The sequence below is a fragment of the Zophobas morio genome, unplaced genomic scaffold (assembly GCF_036711695.1).
Source record: "Zophobas morio isolate AGI-343-1 ecotype UQ-CSIRO unplaced genomic scaffold, CSIRO_AGI_Zmor_V1 ptg000024l, whole genome shotgun sequence".
Taxonomy (NCBI): domain Eukaryota; kingdom Metazoa; phylum Arthropoda; class Insecta; order Coleoptera; family Tenebrionidae; genus Zophobas; species Zophobas morio.
The window spans coordinates 19,832,252-19,855,488 of record NW_026972129.1 but is presented as its reverse complement, the minus strand read 5'-3'; the positions used below and the strand labels follow the sequence as shown (position 1 = coordinate 19,855,488).

Sequence of the window (23,237 nt, the reverse complement as noted above, 5' to 3'; positions counted from 1 at the left end):
CTTTTTCAGATTTTATGTTCGGCCATAAACGCTGAAAGTTACTTCGCGATATTATTTCAAGATTGTCAGCTACAGTGGCTGTTAACAAGGCAGAAAACAGGACCGCATCCGTCAGGTGTTCATCAGGAACAACTATCAAGGTCTCGCTTCCCCTTGCAGAAAGGGGAAGCAACCCTTGTCGACACGATCTGCCTTATAGAAGGAAATGCGAATAATCAGGTAGATGTAACTACTGTTTGTTATCTAAACAAGGTTGCAGCTAGTACGGCAAATAACAGTCAATATGTGCTAATGTAGTCATAATAAATCAAAGATTTTATCCATTTGCATGAGCAAAAAGTCATCATTGTGCAATAAACTAATGCGAATGGATTAAATAGCGAGATATCAAGGATCGTTTACTGTTATGCGCTGGTAGAACTGCACCTTGCACCGGAAAATAAACTCTACTGTTTAGAATCATTCTCGTTTTCAGTTAGAAACAAATAAATATTTCATGCCGCATTGTGCAACGCATAAATAATAAACATGATATTGCTATCGTAGTACTGAATAAAGTTGTCAGGACGATTTAAATTATTCTGTAATTGTTATTTTCCGTGCTACGGTCACAATTTTGCAATAAATGCAGCGTGCATTATTAATTTATGCTGGACGTGGTACTTCAACAAGTTTCTCATTTATGTCGTTCAGTTAAACTACTCACATGGTTATTGCAGCGGAACACGTCAGTTCTTACGATATGGGTTTTGGAGGAGATCCAGGAGAGTAATCATCTGAAACAGAAAGGATAATGAGGATATGAGAACGATGTGAACATTTTGCGGAGGTAATAAAAATTCTGGATTTAACTGATACTCGAATAAGCAAATTTTTCCTTTTCTTACATCAATTTGTTCTTTTCCGTTGTCGGAATTTAGCGATATCCAGGACGCATTTATTATTTCGGAGATATGGCAGAGAGTATATAGCATATTGTATATAAATTTGTGTAGAACAACGCATAAAAATATTTTTTGGTGATAATTTTGTGCACTTTTTTAGGTGCCTTAGTAGACCAAGGGCCGATTTCATAATCAAGTTAAAGGAGCTTTAAAATCAGAGGTGGACTTTGATCATGGAAACACATTGTTGAGACAATGGTTTAAAGCTCCCATTAGTTAAAGGTCTTTTATGTTTTGATTATGAAACTAGCCCTTACACATTTAATAATATTAATTATATTCGAGTCGAATTTATAATCTTTTTACTTTTCGAGCGTAGCTAAGGAAGTATTGTAATCGAGTCCATCGCGCGACTGGCTACTTTTATGTTGTCTCGAGGTTTTATAACCCCTATAGTACGAAAAAATACGTCTCCCGTTGCCGTCTATCTGTCTGTCTGCCGTCTGTCGGGATATTTATTAGATAGATACTCCGAAACCACTAGACGGATCATTGTAAAATTTTATATCTGCATTAGGATAATCGTGCAGATGGTAAAGTGCTAACCAAAATTTGGCTAATCATCTCCACCAATAACAGGATGACGTTATGTCTAAAATTTACATTAGCAAATGTTATTTAAATTTTATAAAATAAGATACTCCTGCATTTGTAGTATATGAATCCGTCTTGAATGTTTACCCTAGAGATCCAGATTTTGGAAAAAAAAATCAAAATTGTATAACAACATTCTCCAATTTAACTTTGAAACTGATGATAATCGTTAATCAAAATTTATTCGTTCCTCAATTTTCCGATTATCGTTTGATCGATACTTGAGTTTTGGGATTTATAAATTTTTCGATTCGTCAGATCTTTGATATTTTAATTTTTTGATTTTTCGACTCCTTGGTTTCGTTTTTCGAATTTTATTTACATTTCTCGTTTTTTAAAGTTTTCGGTGTTTATATTTTTCAATTTTTTAGTTTTATTAATTTTTCGCTTCTTCGATTTACTAAGATTTCATGTTTTCGATTACCTATTCAATTTTTCAGTTTTTCATTTTCTTAATTTTTCGATGTTTCGATTTTTTTTAATTTAAATTTTTCAGTTTTTCATATTTTAATTTTGGGCCGTTTCGGTTTTGGGCTATTTCAATTTCATGATTTTTACATTTTTGGATTTTTCAGTTTTTCGGGTTATCGATCGACGAATTTTTCGATATGAGTTTTGGGATTTGATAATTTTTTGAGTCTTCAATTTTTGGATATTTTAATTTCTTGATTTCTTAAATTTTAGATATTTCGATTTCTCGATTTCTCGTTTTTTGCTATTTATCAGTTTTTCGCTTTTTGAATTCTACATTTTTAGATTTTCAGATTTTTCGGTTACAAAATTTTCGATTTTTTAGTTCTATCAATTTTTAATTTTTCAGTTTTTCGATTTTTTAATTTAAATTTTTCAATTTTTCAAATTGTAACTTTTCGATTTAAGGGCATTTCGATTTTGGGCTATTTCAAATTACTGATTTTTACATTTTAATTCAAATTTCGGTTTATCGACTGTTCGATTTCCCGATATTTTGAGGTTTCGATTTTCCAATGTGTCAATTTTCCAATTGTTAGATGTTTCGATTTTTCGATTTTCCAGTTTTTTTAAGTTTCAATTTTTCAACTTTGCGACTTTTCGATTTTTCTACATTTCAGTTTTGGGATGTTTCATTCTCTCGACTTTTCAATTTTTCGCTTCTGCAATTTTTCGGTTTCTTTTAAATTTTGGAATTTTCGATTTGTTGTTTTTAGATTTTTCAGTTTTTAGATTTTTCAATTTTACGTTTATTTATGTTTTATCTTTTTCGATTTTTCAATTTTTCAATTTTTCAATTTTTTAATTTTTTAATTTTTTAATTTTTTAATTTTTCAAGTTTTCATTTTTTCGAATTTTCCATTTCTCGACTTCAATTTTGGGAATGTTTCCATTTCTGGATCCAATGTTTCCATATTTTCATTTTAGATTTTTCGGTTTGTCGCTTTCTAGACTTTTCGATTTCTCCACTTCTGGATCTTTTGATGTTTCGATTTCGCGATGTTTCAATTTTTCGATTTTTCGATTTTTCAACTTTTCTATTTGTCGACTTGTCGATTTTTTATTTGTTTCCTTTTCGATTTCTCGAATTTTCAATTTTCCCGTTCTTCCGTTTTTAGACTTTGTAATTATTTTACCTTTCGATATTTTGATTTCTCGAGTTATCAATTTTCGATACTCTAATTTTACATCTCCCTACTTTTCGAGTTTTCGATTTTTGATATTCCGAGTTTTCGATTTTTCAATTTTTACATTCTTTAACTTCTAGGGTTTTCAATTTTTTCACTTTTTGATTTCTCAAATTTTCAGTTCCATTCTTCAGTTTATTCAAGTTTTCTTTTAATTTATTTAATTTAATTTTTTTTTTTTTCGACTTTTCGATTTTAGAATTTTCGATTTTTCGACTTTTGATATTTCATTTTTTCTGTATATACTTCAGTTCTTAGATTTTTCGATATTCCTCGATTTTTGGAATTTTGATTTTCCGAATTTTCGATTTTTACATTTTTCAATTTTTAGAGTTTTCAATTTTCTCACATGTTGATTTCTCAAAGTTTCAATTCCATTCTTGAGTTTTTCAAGTTTTCCATTTTTTGACTTTTCGATTTTTCAACTTTTGATAGTGCGTCTTTCTATACTTCAATTCTTGTATTTTTCGAATTTTGATTTTTCTGTTTCTCGGTCTTGGATTTGTAGATTTTCGAGTTTTGGGTTTTCCGATTTTTCGAATATTCGTTTTTTCGAATATTTGATCCATGGAATTTTCGATTTTTCGATAGTCGAATTTTTAATTTGTTTCCTTTTCGATTTCTCGATTTTTCAATTTTCCTATTCTTCAGTTTTCAACTTTCCAATTATTATTATACTTTTTGATATTTTGATTTCTCGACTTACCGATTTTCGATACTCGAATTTTAATTCTCCCTACATTTCGATTTTTCAATTTTTGATTTTCTGAGGTTTGGATGTTTCAATTTTTACATTCTTTAGCTTTTAAGGTTTTCAATTTTTTCACTTTTCGATTTCTCAAATTTTCAGTTCAATTCTTCAGTTTATTCAAGTTTTCTATTCGTCGACTTTGCAATTTTATAATTTTTGATTTTTCGACTTTTGATATTGCGTTTTTTCTGTATATACTTCAATTCTTGGATTTTTCGATATTCCTCGATTTTCGAATTTTAATTTTTCGGTTTCTCGATTTTTGTTTTGTAGATTTTCGAGTTTTGGGTTTTCCGATTTCTCTAATTTTCGTTTTTTCGAATATTTGATTCATTGAATTTTCGATTTTTCGATGTTTGAATTTTTAATTTGTTTCTTTTCAATTTCTCAATTTTTCAGTTTTTCCATTTTTTAGTTTTTAGACTTTTTCAATTATTTTACTTTCCGAATTTTTGATTTCTCGAGTTTTCGATTTTCCATACTCGATTTTAAAACCTTTCCCCGTTTTGATTTTTTGATTTTGGATATTCCAAATTTTCGATTTTTCAATTTTTACATTCTTCAGTTTTTCGATCTTTCAATTTTATTACTTTCAGATTTTTTGATTTCTCGATTTTCCGTTCTTTGGATTTTTTATTTTTTGACTTTCCTAAGATTTTTCATGTTTTTGATTTTGGAACTATCGATATTTCGGAGTTGTTATTTACGCTATTGGTTGTTACTTTGGAAAAAACAAAAATCGCAAAATCATAGTTTATAACAAGTGGAATTTATTAAGCTTTACTTCAAGGGCGAGGAAAGTTGTGCCGAAATTAACCTCCTACCAATTTTTTCAAGTTGATTCAACATTCGACTGAAGTTTAAAAAACGAATCGAAAAATTAATTAATTATGAGCTAAAATGTGTTGATGTACATCTGATTCATAGAACCCTTGTTCTTTATAGGCAAAATTAAAGAGGAGCTCAGGGCTGTAAATTATCATTACTATAGTCCTAAACGGTTTATTGGTGGCTCTCAGTAAATAAAAGTCAATGTTGACTATTTGGCGGACTCAACTTTACAATTAATTCAATTTCAAAGAATGGTGTAATAAGGGTGAATTTTCTCTGATATTAACTGGATACCTTCATCACGTACTATGTTTACCACTTGTAGGTAAGTAAGACGTCATCATTTTTACTATGTGCTATCAGTCTATTTAAATTAACATTAATAATTTCTTAAACGCTATCCATGATCAGTTAATTATAAAAATGTAGCGTCATCCATTCCAAATTTGGTAAATTAATTGGAAAGTCAAGAGAAATTAGTTTACTCATGGGGTTATTGGTTACTTTAACGTCTGCATTAGTCCAGGTTGCACACGTATCATGAAAAAACATGAACCACCTAAACCTCATCTCTTACTCCCACAAAATTACTAAAATTCTGTTATTTAGATAAACAAACCTGCTTTAGGTGTGGGCGGAATACCAAAAAAATTCAATTTAGATTAATTGTTTTTCTCTCCAAATTCTTTATTATTTCTGCCTGCTAAGGAACCTGATTTGTTTTCACTGCTGTTTAACCTTCTATCAAAAACCACAAGAAAAATATATTTAAACAATATCTACATAGAAATTACACCTAATTATTATGGATCTGAATTTCAATGAAGCTTCGTATCTCGATCAAAATATTTTTGCTGTGGGTGGCTGCTTAATGGATGATGTTTTTGCATAACGTTGCGAAAGCAAGATTTTCCCTTAACAAGTCCTCGTTGAAAAAAAAACACGACTTTTATGAATATTAGAGACACACCCAATTTGTGCTTTCGACGACGGCGTGTTGATAAAGAATAATTAAATTATCCACAATCAAGCTTGATTTCTATCAACAAATCGTAAATGTTCCGCACGGCTTGATGATACACGGAACTAAAGCCCGCAGCGAAACAGGTCTACTTTTTAACGGCTGCTGCAGGAAACCTCTTCACGTCACAATTGTCATTAGCCTCATTCAGCAGAACCGAGAAAGAAGCACTCGTCGAGTGGTGGAAATTTAAGATTGTAAAGACCGTAATAATGGTCGAGATAAAAATGTAACTTGTAAGTGGATGACCACTTAAGTAATGCAGTATATAATTGACACACAGCCGGTCAAAACAGGAACGGAGAGCTCTAATGGACTCCATCAATTAAAGGTTTTTGTTGTTTGTTTGGGCCACTGCGTTGTGGTCATATCCTGCATTTAATTGTAACTCTTTCGCTGCCTTTATTATTTTATTTTTTATTTGTCGTTCATTAGTTTCTTTTGCGGAATAATTAGGCGTATTATATTCAATTTTCGGCCGTAGAGATAAGCCCGTTCGGAATTGCCATTAGCGATCGGTGAAAACATCAGATGTGTTTATTAATTTATGCTGAATATTATTTACAAAATATATTGATTTTATTTTTAAACAAGATTCAACGGACGATACTTCAATCAAGTCAATTTCCGTTACGAGGTTGGAACGCGTAGGAAAAAAGGCAAAACGTTGCAAGCGACAGAATGTAAACTGGATAACGAGAAAAAAATGAACTGATGCGTCCATCTTTTTGTGCTTCGAATTATTACTGAGTCATTAATGTTCTTAAGGCTAACAAAAACATTTTTAGGTTCGAATGTTTCAGATTACATAGTTGCATTTTCCATAGATAGTTGTTTGGACCGAAAACTCAACTATAAATGATAAATTTAATGGAGCTACGAACAAGAATTGTTCACAAAGCACCCCAACGTGATAAATTCGTGTTTTATAACATTTATCTTCGGAAATTGCATTTTAAATTGTCTCTGGTATGGCTATCCAAGAACAATAGTCGAGTATCAGTACATTAAAAAACGGTACACAATAAACTCCTTGACTGGTAATGAATAAATAGACACTACAGAAACATTACAACCATACAAAGGAAAATGAAAATCAATAAAATAACCGATTTCAAACAGAATAGTATATTACTATACTTGGTCGGTAAGTGCTTTATAACAAATTGGAACAAAGTGAGAGAAACGAAACCCGAAGGGTCGAGTTTTTTCTATTGTCGAAATTTTTTGTACGACCATTAAGGATGGGTAATCCTGTAATATATTTGGTTTACGGATTTTCATGAACAATAAAAATACGTTCTTGTAAAATCAAAGACAGTCATGAATAAATATCAAGACATTTGCAATATTTTTTTTCGATTTCAGTCAAAATGGATTTTTTTCAGAATTAGAAAAAAAAATTAATTTACAGACTCGTAACTCCCAAATGATTAAAGATCTCGACTTGCGGTTTACGTCATTCGTTTTCTTGAAATTTCGAAGAGAGGGAGGGTGATTTTTCAGCCGGACTCTATATCCGTGTGGACCTGAGACGTCAAGGAGTAGAATGGTGTTATTTTCCGATAAAGGAATTTGTGAAAAAATTAAAAAAAATTATGAAACTCCGTAGGTCAATTTTGAGCCCGACTTCATATTTTGTAAGTTCAAATGAGTAAATGATGAACATTTTTGAAATTTGTCCACTTAAATAAAGAATGTGGCTCAAGAGAAACTTTTTTCTGAGGCAAAAAATTCAGGAAAAAATGAAAGTCTAGAAAACTGCTCGAAACTGAGCTTGCAGATCAACTTTATGTATCAAAATCCATTTTTTCCAAGAGTTGTTGAACATTTCGCCAATTTTTCTAATTAACGGACTCATAGTCCTTAAATGATTAAAGCTCTGGTCCTCTGGTTTACGTCATCCGCTTTCTTGGAGTTTCTTAATAGCGTCAGAATGATTTTTCAGCCGGATTCTACATCCGGAGAGATCGAAGAAACCAATGGGTAGAATCATGTCATTTTACAATAAATGAGTTCCTGAAAAAATCCAAAATATACAAGGAGTTCCATACCTTAATTCTGAGCCCAAATTCATATTCTGTAGGATCAAATTAGTAAATGGTGAACCTTTTTCGAATCTGTTAACTCAAATAAAAAAATAGGAGTAGTGTGGCTCAAGAGAAACATTCTCTTGCGAACCAAAAATTCCAGGAAAGAATGAAACTCTAGTAAATTGCCTGAAATTGAGCTTCGGAGAACAACTTTACAGGGTGTTATTGAAAGGTACTAACAAAAAAATTGACAGTTCTTCGCGAAGTCTGAGAAGTCTGAAAAACGTATTTTGTGTTATCAAAATTATAAGGTGAAAATGAACCCTTATCCAACTTTTTTAGACGCTACTGAAGGATAATTAGGTAAAATTAATTTATTTTAGTAAACCCTAGCAACTGTAACAATAATAAAAAAATAAGAGACCCTTTTGTTGATATAGAAACGAAAGATGACCTTTTTATCAGAGGCGTACAACGAATTTAGACATAAATTTTAATAATTTTTATCTCTAAAAGGCGAAAATTTTTACCTGAAGTTTTTTTTAATTTTAGCACCCATACTTCGAAACCAATTGCCGATTTTATTTTGTACATACCTTTCAATAACACGCTATATAATTCAAAATCCACTTCTGTCATCAGTTGTGAAACATTTCATCGATTTTAATCTAAATTAGATCTTTTTCAGAATCTGAAAAATATTTTTCTATTTTGCGGGCTCATAGATCTTAAATGATTAAAAATTTGGACTTCTGATTTGCGTCATCGGCTTTGTTTATAACGCCACAATGATTTTTAGTCAGATTCCATATCTATATGAACCTGAGAATCCTATGAGTAGATTGGTGTTATTTTCAGATAATTGAATCCTTGCAAAAAATAAAAAAACAATTTTTTTAGGGAATTTTTGCCCCGATCTGACCTGACCTGAACTCATATTCTGTAGGTTCAAATGAATAAATAGTGCAAAGTTTAGGAATCTGTCTATACAAATAAAGAAATAGGAGTAATGTGACTCAAGAAAAACATTTTCGTTAGCCAAAAATTTCAGGAGAAAATCAACGCATCGAGAACTGCCTGAAATTGATATTGCAGATCAACTTTTCAGAATCCATTTGTTCCGCCAATTGTTGAACATACCGATTCTAGTTAAAAGGGGTTTTTTCAGAATTTTATATACGGGCTCATACCTCTTAAATGATTAAAAATCGGGGCTTCGGGCTTACGTCATCCACTCTCTTGGAATTTCTTAATAGCGACAGAATGATTTTTCAGACGGATTCGGATGGATCTGAGAAGCCGATGAGTAGAATTGTGTCATTTTCTAATAAATGAATTCCTGTAGAAATCCAAAATATTCAGAAAGCTCTCTAGGTTAAATCTGGGCCCGAATTCATATTCTGTAGATTCAAATTCCTAACTGGTGACCATTTTCGGAATATCTCTACTTAAACAAAAAAATAGGAGTAGTGTGGCTCAAGAGAACCATTTTTGTGAACCCAAAATTTCAGGAAAAAGATGGAAGCGTAGAAAATTGCCTGAAATTGAGTTTGTGGATCAACTTTGTTTGTATTTCAGAATCCATTTCTGCCATTAGTTGTGAAATATTTCGCCGATTTTAGTCGAAATTGGCGTTTTTTCAGAATCTGAAAAACTTTTTTCTAATTTACGGGCTCATAGTTCTTAGATGATTAAAGATCTGGAGTTCTGGTTTACGTCACTCGCTCTTTTGGAGTTTCTTAATAAGGTCAGAATGATTTTTTAATCGGATTCCATATCTGTATGGACCTGAGAAGCTAATGAGTAGGAATGATGTTATTTTCCTATAAATGAATTCCTGCAAAAAATCAGGAAGCTCGTTTTAGATCAATTGTGGAGCTGAGGTCATATTCTGTAGGTTCAAATTAGTAAATAGTGCAACGGTTTGGGATCTATCTATTCAAATAAAAAAATAGGAGTAATGTGGCTCAAAAGAAACATTTTACGAGCCAAAAGTTTCAGGAAAAGGTGAAAGTCTAGAAAATTGCCTGAAATTGAAGTTCTAGGCCAATTCTATATTTCAGAATCCATTTCTGCCATCAGTTGTTAAATAAGCTTTATTCCAGAATTTGAAAAACGTGTTTCTAATTTACGGATTCATAGCTCTTAGATTAGAGATCTGGACTTCTGCTTTACGTCTTGGAGTTTCTTAATAACGTCAGAATATCTTTTCAGCCGGCTTCCAATTCTGTAGGTTCAAATAAGAAAATGGTAGAACTTTTTGGTTTCTGCTTACTCAAATAAAGAAATGGGCCTAAGATGCGTAGGATGGTGTCATTTTCCGATAAATGAATTCCTTCAAAAAATCAAAAATATTAATAAGACTTTATAGGTTAGTTATGAGTTCGGATTTATATTCTGAGGGTTTAAATTAGTAAATAGTGCAACTTTTAGATTTCTGATAGTCAAATAAAGAAACAGGTGTGGCTCAAGGAAAATATTTTTGGAGTAAAAAATTTCAGGAAAAAATACTAAAGATCTCCCTGAAATTGAGTTTGTTCACCAAGTTCAGGTCTCAGAATTTATTTCTACCATCAATTGATGAACATTTCGCTGATTTGAGTTAAATGGGCTTTTTCCGGAATTTGAAAAAACATAAATATTTCAATATACGGGCTCATAGTTCTCAAATGATTAAATATCTGGAATTCTAGTTTACGTCATTCGCCTTCTCTGAGTTTTTTAATCGCGTCAAAAATTTTTTTCACCCGTGGGGATCTAGCAGGCTGATGCGTGGGATGATGTAATTGTTTTATATATGTATTATTTAAAAAAAAAAGCAAAAAAATCAGGGATTTCCATAGATAAATTCTCTGCTCGGATTCATGTTCTGTATCTAGAAATTAGTAAATGGTGCATATTTTTGGAATCCATGTACTCAAGAAAAAAAGTACGAGTGAGATAGCTCAAGACAAACATTGTTTCTAGTCAAAATTTTCAGGAAAAAATGGAAGTCTACAGATCTGTCTGAAATTGAGTTTTGTAGACCAACTTCATATTTCAGAATTCATTTCTGCTATCAGCTGTTGAACGTTTCGCCAATTTTAGTCGAAATTGCGTTTTTTCGGAAAATAGAAAGATTTTTCTAATTTACGGGGTTCATTGCTCTTTAATGATTTAAAATTTGGATTTCTTGTTTGCATGATTTGGTTCCTTGGGGGTTTTACTCACGTTAGCATCATGTTCCAATAAATGAATTTCTCGAAAAAATTCAAAAAAATTTGGTGCAATTTTTTTGGTTCCTGCCTACACAAATAAAGAAATCAGCAGAATGTGTCTCGAGAGACACATTTTTGCTAGCCAAAAATTTCAGCAAAAACTGAAAGTCTAGTGATCTGCCTAAAACTGAGTTTGTTACACCAATTTCCTATCTCCGAATTCATACCTGCCATCGTTACTGAACATTTCGTCAATTTCAGTCAAAATGGGGTTTTCCACAATTTGAAAAAACATGTTTCTAAGTTACGAATTCATAGCTCTCAAATGATTAAATATCTGGAATTCTGGTTTGTGTCACTCTGTGGGGCTCTGACAGGATGATGAGTGGGATGATGTCATTTTCCGATAAATAAATTAAAAAAAAAAATTCAAAAAATTAGGAATCTCCGTAGGTAAATTCTAAGAGTTGTTCTATAGGTTCAAATTAATAAATGGGGCAATTTTTTGGAACCTGTCAAAAAAAAGTAGGAGTGATGTAATTCAATTTCAGGAAAAAATGGAAGTCCAGAGATTTGCCTGAAATTGAGTTTGTAGATCTACGTTGTATATCTCAGAAGTATGGAGTTTTTTCCAGAGTTAGAAAAAAGATTTTTCCAATTTCAAACACATAGTTAATAATGATTAAAAATCTGGACTTCCTGTTTACGTCATCCGCTTTCTTGGAGACCTTAGAAAGGATGAGTGGAATGATGTCATTTTCCAACAAATGAACCCCTGCAAAAAAATCAAAAAATTTCAGGAAGCTCCGTAAGTCAACTTTGAGACCGGACTCATATTCTGTAGGTTCAAACTAGTAAATGGTGCAAATTTTCGGAATTTGCCCACTTAAATAGAGACATAGGAGTAACCTGACTCAAGGGAAATATTTTTGCCATCCAAAAATTTCAGAAAGAAGAAAGTCTAGGGATCTGCCTGAAATGGCGTTTTTTCAGAATTCTAAAAAACATGCTTCTAATTTACAGGTCATAGCTTTCAAATGATAAAAAATCTCGACTTTCGGTTTAGATCACTTCAGTCGGGTTCCAACTTCGTGTGGACCTAACAGGCCGATGAGTAGATTCTATTAGATTCCTAGCAAAAATAACAAACTCCGTAAGTTAATTCTGAGCCCCGTCATATTCTGTAGGTTCGAATAATAAGTCGACGGAGAAAAGTTTCGGAATCTGTCTACTCAAATAACGAAATAAAATTATGTGTCTCAAAAATAAATTTTTGCGAGCCAAAAATTTCAAGAAAAAATTAAAGTCTAGCGATCTGTCTGAAATTGAGTTCGAAGACTAATTTTATATTTCAGAACCTATTTCTACCAACAGTTGTTGAATATTTTGCCTATTTCAACCGAAATGGCGTTGTTTTCAGAATTTGAAAAAACGCAATTGCTCTAAAAAAACTTTCAAATTCCGGTTTATGGCATCGATTCCGGTAGTGATTTTTCAGGCAGATTCCGTATTTTTTTGGACTTGGGTAAATAGAACAGTGTCATTTTCCAATGAATGAATTAATGCAAAAAAAAAAACAGGAAGCTCAGTAGGTTTAGCTTGGTAAATGGGGCCAGGAATTAGAACTGGAATATATTTGAAATGTATCTTGGCTAAAGGAAGGAAAAAATTTTGGTTTTGCGATTATTAATTTAGAATTAATTGTCAGCAAAGAACTTTGTGCAGATCAAGGTTCTGGAAAAATTCTGATAAATATCAAAACAGATGTGTAGAGGCACTCAACCTATTATTCCAGACCACCAGCCCACAGCACACACTACATAATAATGGATTCACTGGTGATGTTTAGAGCTGAATACATTTGATGTGTTCAACTAATTATTTATTCTAATAAAAATCTATAACAGCAGCTGAGCCGCGCTTTATATAATCACTTGTTTATCTTACGTAATCAATTATATGAGGGTTATGTTTATAAGCCTGCATTTGCCTTTCTAATTGACCCGCTCAATTATTGAATGTGAATAGCCATAACAGATTGATGGGTTTCAAATTAAGCGCTTGTTGTAAAAATCACTGGCCTACAAAAATCGGTTGCATAATTGCTAATCAAAACTGTAAATGTCCTGAAAGCCAGACTTTAATATATTGGTCAAATGTCACCGCAAGATGAGAATTTAAAATTTAATCAAATCTGATCCATCATACCTATCAATGGCACCCAATTCCACATCCAAACCTGCAAATGAAACAACGTTTGGCAAGCGTTTCATGTTTTAATAATCTTCTGTGCAGAAGTGATGGAATATTGAAGTGGCTCGCCATCAGACATGCAATCGATAAGTTTGCATGTCAGGATCTTCGTAATAACAATAATTTAGCGGCTTGCTTTATTTAATCTCGACGTCTTATTTAGGGAGGGATTAGGCCTGATTTAAATTTTAAAACTGCCGCGTGTTCGATACAGATAATGGCTCGTTGCACAACTATTAAAACGATCGAAAATCCTAGACAAATCCCATTATGAATGACGCTGTGTTTCCGGCTGATCGCCTCGATGTTTTCTGGTTAAAAAATATGAGAGCATAGCTTTTACGACGCGTAGTCCAATTTGTGACCTTTCAAGCATCAATCAATATGTTCGACAAGGTAATTTGTTAATATAGTCCTACTGAGTTAGAGTGACTTCCCATGGTAGGTACTCTACGTGGTTTTCTAGAAGATGAGTGAATAATGATAGTAATAATGGATTTTCATCGGTCAAACGGTTTTTGCTTAATTTAAACAAATATGAAACAATTTAAATGAAAATTTACAAAAAGTGGCTTCATTTTTCATAATCGTGCCAAAGTATTAAAATTTACATTATAGCTATAAGCTCGCTACGTAGCATTTTATTGTGGAAAATCGTAAGACCACACTAGTGTACGAAATGGTATGAGGCGCTAGCGGAGTTCAAAGATTATCCAGAGAACCCTTAAAACTTTTCCCGAAGGAGTTATACTTTACCTTTTGCATTTTTAACATGTAGTGAATACATTTTACAACAATCGGCCCAGTACTTTCGGAGATTATTCCTCTAATAAAAATCCGTAACGATAGACAGACAGACAGACGGACAGATAGACGGAAACGGGAGACGTATTTCTTCGTACTCTAGGTGTTACGGACCTCCCATTTTTATTACGAATATATTACAATATAATCAATTAATGTTAAATTAATGTAAATCGAGTTCACAAGTTTCCACTGTTTGCATTCAGTGTTTGTATTCAATGACTGTATTTGTATTTGATATGTGACTGTTATCAGAGATCAAGTATTGTACTTTCTTTGTTTTCAAGACATATAAGTAGTAACAGCGACCCATTAGTGTGACCTTGAAAAACCGCTAGGATTTGAGCGACCTTGAAAAAACCGCTAGGATTTGAGACCCGCTAGTAATTAAGGACCGCTAGTAATTAGAGTTAATTAATGCATAATTAATTATCGATTAAATTCGATTTTAATTACGGGAATATGTTTAATAGGTGTGTTTAGGCCTTAATTAGATTCGGGAATTAATTTATTAGAGGGTTTAATCATTATCGTGAATATTAAATGAGATTTAATCGATGATTAATTACCCTTAATTAGTAGCGGTCCTTAAGTATTCGAGGTATGGTAAATCCTAGCGGGTCTCAAATCCAAGCGGGTCGTAATTCTTCGCTGGTCCATTGCTGGTCAAAATGCTAGCGCTTTCACCTTCCGAAATCCTAGCGGTCATAAATGCCGATACTTCCCTCGCTCAAGGGTTATTCGGGGTGCGTGTAAATCCAAGCGGTGTAAAATACTAGCGGGTTTAAAAGACTAGCGCTTTCACTTCTTAAATGATTATTCGGAACACCTATAAAGGGGCACAAGCTCGATACAATGGCAATTGCAATTTTGTATACTTTTTTAGAATGGGGAATTAATTATCAGAGGGTTTTAATGATTATCGTGAATATTAAATGAGATTTAATCGATAATTAATTACCCTTAATTAGTAGCGGTCCTTAAGTATTCGAGGTGTGGTAAATCCTAGCGGGTCTCAAATCCAAGCGGGTCATAAATCTTCGCTGGTCCATTGCTGGTCTAAATGCTAGCGCTTTCACCTTCTGAAATCCTAGCGGTACGCGAACGCGGCGGGAGGGCGGGTGGCGACGGGACGCGGGCGGCGGCGGGACGTGGGCGGCGGCGACGGGACGCGGGCGGCGGCGGCGGGATCCGGGCGAACGGCACGAGGGCGGCGGCGGGCGATGGCGGCGGCGACGCGACACATACACAAGTTTTATTTATTTATTTTGAAGCTAAATAAGAATTTATTATTAGATATATTATTATATTTTTATTATGCAAAAGTTGAAAATGTGTTTGAAATGATTCTACCTCCTGTTACATAGCACCAGCTGGTTTTCGTATATATGTAGACTGTGACATGTACCGGTGGAGTAAATCTAAAGCGCTGTTACCAGATCTATGGGTTTGAAGAACGCCCCCACACTGCAGGGTGGAAGCCTTGCTGAGGAGTTCGGCCGGATGTGTACAAACTTACTTTTGCCGCCCATCTATTATTTGGTAGGGTTTTATAACGAGAAAATGAACATTATTGGTATATATGTTAACTGGCAAACTTTTATTTATATCTCACATATTTCACTTGATTTTGGCATGCAACATTTTTTTTGTTGTATTAAGAAATACCTAGTTATTTAATTATGTTTGATACTAAAAAAATTTTTCAAATTTACAATACAGTTGGAATATGGTCATGCAATAGATTTTTGCAGCAAATGTAGATATTTTTATGTTTTGCGAAACATCATAATCTACTGGTATGAATTTTTAAATATTTTAAATGAAGACTTATGTGACGATTCAATACACGTACATACAATGTATGACATTAACATCGGGAATTTTTTTTTTAACAATAACACAACAACACAATAAGGTTCTCAGTAATATTCGTTCAATCATTTATTTCTTTTTGTTTTAATTTTAAAACTACGAGCAAAATATTTCAGTGTTTTAAAGTCCCACTAAATATTTTGCAAATTCGATTTCTTTAAAGTTAGTAGGTACAACAAGAACATTTTAACGACAATGTACCCATTTATTTCTATTTGGAAACAAATTCATTTTAGGGCAAAATGATTAAATTTACATTTTAAAGTTTTTGACATATTGATGAGTAGGTGTTGCATTAAAATAATTACAACCTTTGTCGGACAGACAGATAAAGAAGAGTAGCCATGATAAATAGAAAACAAATTATTCATTTACTTGTATCTTATAAGTATTCGAGACAAATAACTTGATAACCACATAAACAAAACTGATGAGTAGTCAAATTCAAAATAATCTCTGAACTTTAGTGGAATACAATAGAGCCACAAAAAAATGTATATTACTATTTCCAGCGTAATCGTCAGGTAGCTAGTAATTATTTGTTTTCTTTAGCATTTTTAGATATGCATTTTTCTTTTATGTTCATCAACTATTTTAACTTAGCTATGTATCTAATAAGACAGATACATACAACTGCAATTTGTTGCTTTGCAATTTGTAACATTTTCTTTTACTGTATGCTTCATTTTATACATATATTTTACTTGATATTTAGAGAAAAATAACAACATTTTTGTTACAGATTGTCTGATTCACATTCAACTTTCAAGAAAGAAATACATGTTTTATAAAAAACCAAATTAACAAAAACTAATTCTGCTATATAATAATAAGATTTGTTTGACCGTAATTTCAAAATTCATGGATATTTCGTGTTAAAAAAGAGCAATAAAAAAAAATGACAAATTTAAAAAACAATTAAATAATCTACATATAGACATTTGTAAACTATGTTTATTGCAATCATCAAGCAAATTTTTAATGAACTCTATATTACTTACTACATATTTTGTAGTAGAGAAAGTTTGTCTTTTTTATACAATTTGATTTAACGCGAGTATTAAAGGAAAGTTAACCAATACCAATATTTTGATTTTCGATCATTCGATGAATGAATGCAGTTAGGTCCGTCGCAGTGTGCGTGTATACATACTTGCAACATCCATAATATGTCCTTCGTCTCTGTTTACATCTTTCACTTCAAACATTTTTTACAGCGTTCGAAGTTCCGCTATGTTCGTTCACTAACGAATTTGGGGACAATTTTAATATATTATTTTGTTAGGGGCCCCTTAGACGTAAAAACAAGTTTGCTGTATTTGTATGTACCAACAAAATGGACATACAAAATAACTACAGCACTACATGTAGCAACAAATATGACTTAATAGTTTGAGTTAATTGTATGTGCTTAGATAAATCGTCCCTACACATAATAAAATGTTTGTATAAATTGTTCGTACAAACAGATTTTTTCAATCAAGTCAAAGTAATTTTATATACGAGTATGGTTGATCGTGATGTTATAGCTCAACATGGTTTCAGACTACATGTTACAATAAATCAGCATGTATGTTTGGACAAATCTGTTTGTGCATACGAAAAATTACGTCTAGTTTAGGATGTGCATCAAAAATTTGTGTTATTACTGCAGCAAAACATATTTACAATTTACAAAAATGCAAATGTCTTTGTACACTTTTTTGTTAAATTCGTAATTTTTTTTTTATTGATTTTTTTTTGACACAAAAATTGAAATCTGTTTCATGAATTTTGGAATTTGAGGCTCAAAAATCTTATTATTATATCGTAATTTCCTTAGAGTCAAAAATAAAGAAGAAACCCTGTTGGTTCAAATTTTATAAAACCATGTACCGTTATTTTATGCTTATAGATATATCACATAAAATTAATAAAAAGAAATATGTGTGTCGAACGAAACTTCCGGTAAAACAAATGCATGCTTAAACAATTTTATAAGCAAACAAAAAGTACAGTTTTATGTATGACCATGCATTGCCAAGTTAAAGATTAATATCTTTGAGATTAATGTCGAAAGCTGAATGATTATTTTAATTTTATTAAAAACTCTGTGTTTAGCGTCTGTTACGATTTCAAAATTTTCAAATTTCAGTTCTGAAGGAATTCTACAAACAACTTCAACTTGTACTAAGTTTTTTATGTATGCATTTAGTACTCATACACCTCTGAATGCTAAATCATTACTTTCGATATCGAAGGCGAATACGTCAAAACGTTTTACGTGGTTTTAGAGTAGTGAGTGGTGTTTTCTATGATTTGGCGCATTTTTGGTCGGAGGTGGAAACTACCAGAGATATGTAAAAGACAGATGCGGTTATAGCTTTCCCGATCTAGGGCCAACATCCATGATCTAAGAGTAGCAATACTTTGTGTCGCCTATCCTTTTCTATATCAGCACCAGTACTATAGATTGCCAAGTGTAGGCTACATCGATCACTCTCTAAAAGGTGGTTGTCTTGTTATTGGCCCGTTCTGATGGCGGCAATTATAAATAATCATAACCACCCACAGTCTGAGTGGTCTGACAGGGACCGGCACAAACACAAGAACGGCATCAACGACAAACGTTGCACCAACTGATTGGTTGCGCCGTACAGAGCGAGACCTTCAGATATCGGGTTACCATTATACGTGCTAGAGAAAAAGAGGGAGATATAAACGTACAGTGACATCTTGGCCCTAAACGTATGTCCACGACAACATTAAATATCTGTATCTAGTCTTTTACATATCTCTGGAAACTACCTAAACACAAGCACAAACACACGCAATAGTTCGACAAAATTTTCACCAGATGGTGCTGTTGTTTAATGCAATTTAAAGTCCCTAGATATATATCATAAAGTACCGCAATCATCCGCCGTTTTCTGGAAAAACTACCCACCAACTTTAAATTATTGCAATTATTTGAATGGTATCCAGTTTCAAAACAGTAAGAATCCAACTTGAAATTGTGGTCTACACCAGTGCCAATTGTATTTTGTAGAATATGAAGTTGACTTCAAATGATATAAATTGTAATTCAGATTAATCAGTTCTATTTCAGAAAGCATCACCTGAAATCCAGATTAACTAATTCTATTTCAGAAACGTCATCGTCAGTTGAAATTCAGATTGCATCAAATTTAATTAATGTACCTAATTGTTAGACATTCACATTGTCATTGGAACATATTACAAGAAATGATTTCTATCATGTTTCAATGCGTAATTATTTTTGATTTGCATTTATTACAACTGTGAATTTATGAAAAAATGAATTGAATTAAAATAAATAGTGCGGCTTTGGTATTGGAGAATATGACGGTGCGACATTAAACATTATGTAGAAAGTATTTTTTTTTATATAATTATATTTTTTTCTCACCACTTTGTAAACAAAATAATCTTGTACCGATTGCACTATTGCGTTTACATCCTAATATACAACAACCGGACATTTTTATAAAGCAGATAACCAATTTTTTAATGAGATTTATTCATGAAACTACCTAACAACTAACTAACCACGTCAAATTCTTTAACGATACCTGAGATTTTGCAGAGCAGCTGACATATCGATGCCATTTTTGGGCAAAAATCATATCATCTCTTTTCAATACATTGGTACAGTGCTGTTCTTTATGTAGATATCTAGGGCCTTTAATACAATTAATATACAGGCTGGTCCAAATGAAACGAAACAGACGGGACCGTGGGCGCTGTACATGCTTATGTGAAAAATGCTCGAACAGATCGATTTTTGACTCAAGGGGAATACTGATATCAGCGGTATCATGTCCATTTTTGGTCATCGAAAGCGTTGTCAGAAGTAAAAAAAAAACAACAACAAGGCAGCAACACTACACATCCTTTGCAATGCTGTATCTCGCGAACCAAGCAACAGCATTTAAAAATTCAAACGTTGTTAGAAAGGGAGTTAATAGAAAATTTTCACCAGATGGTGCTGTTGTTTAATGCAATTTATAGTACCTAGATATATATTATAAAGTACCGCAATCATCCACCAGTTTTTTGTGTTTTTATGTAAATTAAGGTCTTGCGAACAACATCAATTGAAATTTTAGAAACTATGTATCAGTTGTTAAATATTGCAGCGTTTTTGGCGGAGTATTAAATAAATAAATAACTAAATATATGTATTTATTTATTTACAGGATACCTATTGATGCAGAACTTTGTGTCTCGATCAGTTGACAATGCAATTTCATGTCTGTAGTTTTGTTTATCTCGGAAAACATAATTTACTTCACATAATATAATAATATAATACATATTATAAAGCAATAAAAAAAAACAACCTATTGACAATGAATTTTTTAAAAACAGCTGATGTGTGTTGCCGCATAAAAAGTAAAACAAAAGTAAAAACCAAGTTTTAGAAGATTTCATTTTAAAAACAAATCTAAACCAAATGCACTAAAATCATATCATATAAATTTTATATAGGATTTTATTGTTGCAGAAAGTTATACATTTTCCTCATAGTTTCCAATGCATTAAATATATTTACGTGTATCTTACAATTAGTCCAGTTGCTTACAACTTATGTTTGAAAAATTTTAAAATTGTGTTTAATATTACAAGACTTATTAGTAGGTTATACAAATAACATTTTACGGCATTCTCTCTTGAATCTATTAAATGATACACTAAAAAATTCTAGGTTCTTACAGTATTGGTTAGCAGGTAAAATCATACTGTTCACGGGAGAATCAAGGGCTTATTTCCTTCTATGATAACTGATAAGGTACAAAAACATATAAGGAGAGCGGACAATTCGAACGGGTACATTAAAATAAATCATTGATAATAAATCTGGCGTATCTACTAAACCATTTACTAATTTGAAGATAAACCACAATTTGTGATAAATTCTACGATTTGCTAAACTACTAATTGGTACATAACTAGCAACCAGATTAGTACTCTCTAAAATGTTTTATAAACCGAGTCCGAGACATTAAATATTTAAGAAAATTGTTTTACACAGCTTCAAAACGTTTGATGTGGGAAGAAAAAAAACGGTGACCAAATAAGAGTGTTGTATTCTAATAAGGATCTTACGAGAGAATTAAATAATAGGACTAAACACGTACATCACTGAAATCAGTAGACCACCTTTTGACACAACCTAACATTTTCCTGCCTTTAGAAATTATTGTATAATAGTGACAATGAAAACTTAACTTACCATCTAGTAAAACACCTAAATCATTCATTTCTTTGACTACAGACTGTCCAGTACCACATAAAATATAAGAACATGGAGATGAAGCAAATTTCCTGCTAAAACAAATAATACATTTACCTAAATTGAGTGACATATCATTAATTTTGCATCATTTTCAATTTTAATTATATCGGATTGTAGGACCGCAGTATCAGTAAGTGTGTGTATGCTCTTAAACAATTTTCGGTCATCTGCGTAGAGAAGCGTATCCGATGTAATATTCGAAGCAATATCGTTATGAAGATATTAAACAGAAGTGGGCCAATGACTGAACCTTGCGGAACACCTGAAGTAACTAGATAGTCATTTGAATTGACTCCATCTAAGTTTGTGTAAACAACATGAACATCTAAGTTATTTTCAAAGGCATCGAAAACATAATTAGCAAAAGTAAAAATATTGATTCAGGTTGATCGTTTTGAAAAAATCCATGCTGACATGGAGTTACCACTGTTTTAAATTTCTCAAAGATTTGAGAAGCTACAATGATTTCAAAATTTTTTGACGGAGTACACTGCAAACTTATAGGTCTATAGTTTTTTATTTGAACATTTAAACTTTAAATCCGATTTAAAAATAAGAATTATAAATGCTGATTTACAGAGAGTCGGAAACTTGCCGGGATTAATAGATCGATTATAGATTTACCGCATCCCTTAAACAAGATTGTGGGAGTCCATCAGGTCCTGAACAGTTTTTGTTTTCAAGGTTTTCTAGCGCACTGAAAACGAAGGAGCTCTCAATTACGATATTGAGAGGTTGATCCACAGGAAAGTTGATATAGTCAAAATTGATGTTCTTATTACTAGTAAATACTGAAAAAAATGTCTAGCAAAGCATTCTACGATTTTCTCAGCACCACACATTTCTCGTAAATGATATTTAGAGGCGACCGTAGGCGCTGTACTGGATTATGTGAAAAATGTTCGAATAGACCGATTTTTGACGTTACTTTTTCGTTCTTTTGTCTTCACCCAGGAACGAAGGGCGGCTATCAAGTCAAAAATCTTAAATGGTAATATAGGTCAAAAAGCATCTTGTTTGGAAGGCCTATTAACTCCCTTTCTAACAACGTTTGAATTTTTAAATGCTGTTGCTTGGTTCGCGAGATACAGCATTGCAAAGGATGTGTAGTGTTGCTGCCTTGTTGTTGTTTTTTTTTTACTTCTGACAACGCTTTCGATGACCAAAAATGGACATGATACCGCTGATATCAGTATTCCCCTTGAGTCAAAAATCGATCTGTTCGAGCATTTTTCACATAAGCATGTACAGCGCCCACGGTCCCGTCTGTTTCGTTTCATTTGGACCAGCCTGTATATTAATTGTATTAAAGGCCCTAGATATCTACATAAAGAACAGCACTGTACCAATGTATTGAAAAGAGATGATATGATTTTTGCCCAAAAATGGCATCGATATGTCAGCTGCTCTGCAAAATCTCAGGTATCGTTAAAGAATTTGACGTGGTTAGTTAGTTGTTAGGTAGTTTCATGAATAAATCTCATTAAAAAATTGGTTATCTGCTTTATAAAAATGTCCGGTTGTTGTATATTAGGATGTAAACGCAATAGTGCAATCGGTACAAGATTATTTTGTTTACAAAGTGGTGAGAAAAAAATATAATTATATAAAAAAAAATACTTTCTACATAATGTTTAATGTCGCACCGTCATATTCTCCAATACCAAAGCCGCACTATTTATTTTAATTCAATTCATTTTTTCATAAATTCACAGTTGTAATAAATGCAAATCAAAAATAATTACGCATTGAAACATGATAGAAATCATTTCTTGTAATATGTTCCAATGACAATGTGAATGTCTAACAATTAGGTACATTAATTAAATTTGATGCAATCTGAATTTCAACTGACGATGACGTTTCTGAAATAGAATTAGTTAATCTGGATTTCAGGTGATGCTTTCTGAAATAGAACTGATTAATCTGAATTACAATTTATATCATTTGAAGTCAACTTCATATTCTACAAAATAC

At 32.4% G+C, this 23,237-nt stretch overlaps 1 long non-coding RNA gene across 1 annotated transcript in view; it reads right to left on the bottom strand.

Moving 5' to 3' along the window:
• Positions 1-712: 712 nt before the first annotated feature.
• The window catches only part of LOC135134987 (uncharacterized), a 485,030-nt gene continuing 462,505 nt past the window's right edge, over positions 713-23,237 (bottom strand). The window contains exon 4 of the long non-coding RNA XR_010281417.1: positions 713-776. This is a non-coding gene — a long non-coding RNA (uncharacterized LOC135134987). The remainder of the gene's footprint in view (positions 777-23,237) is intronic.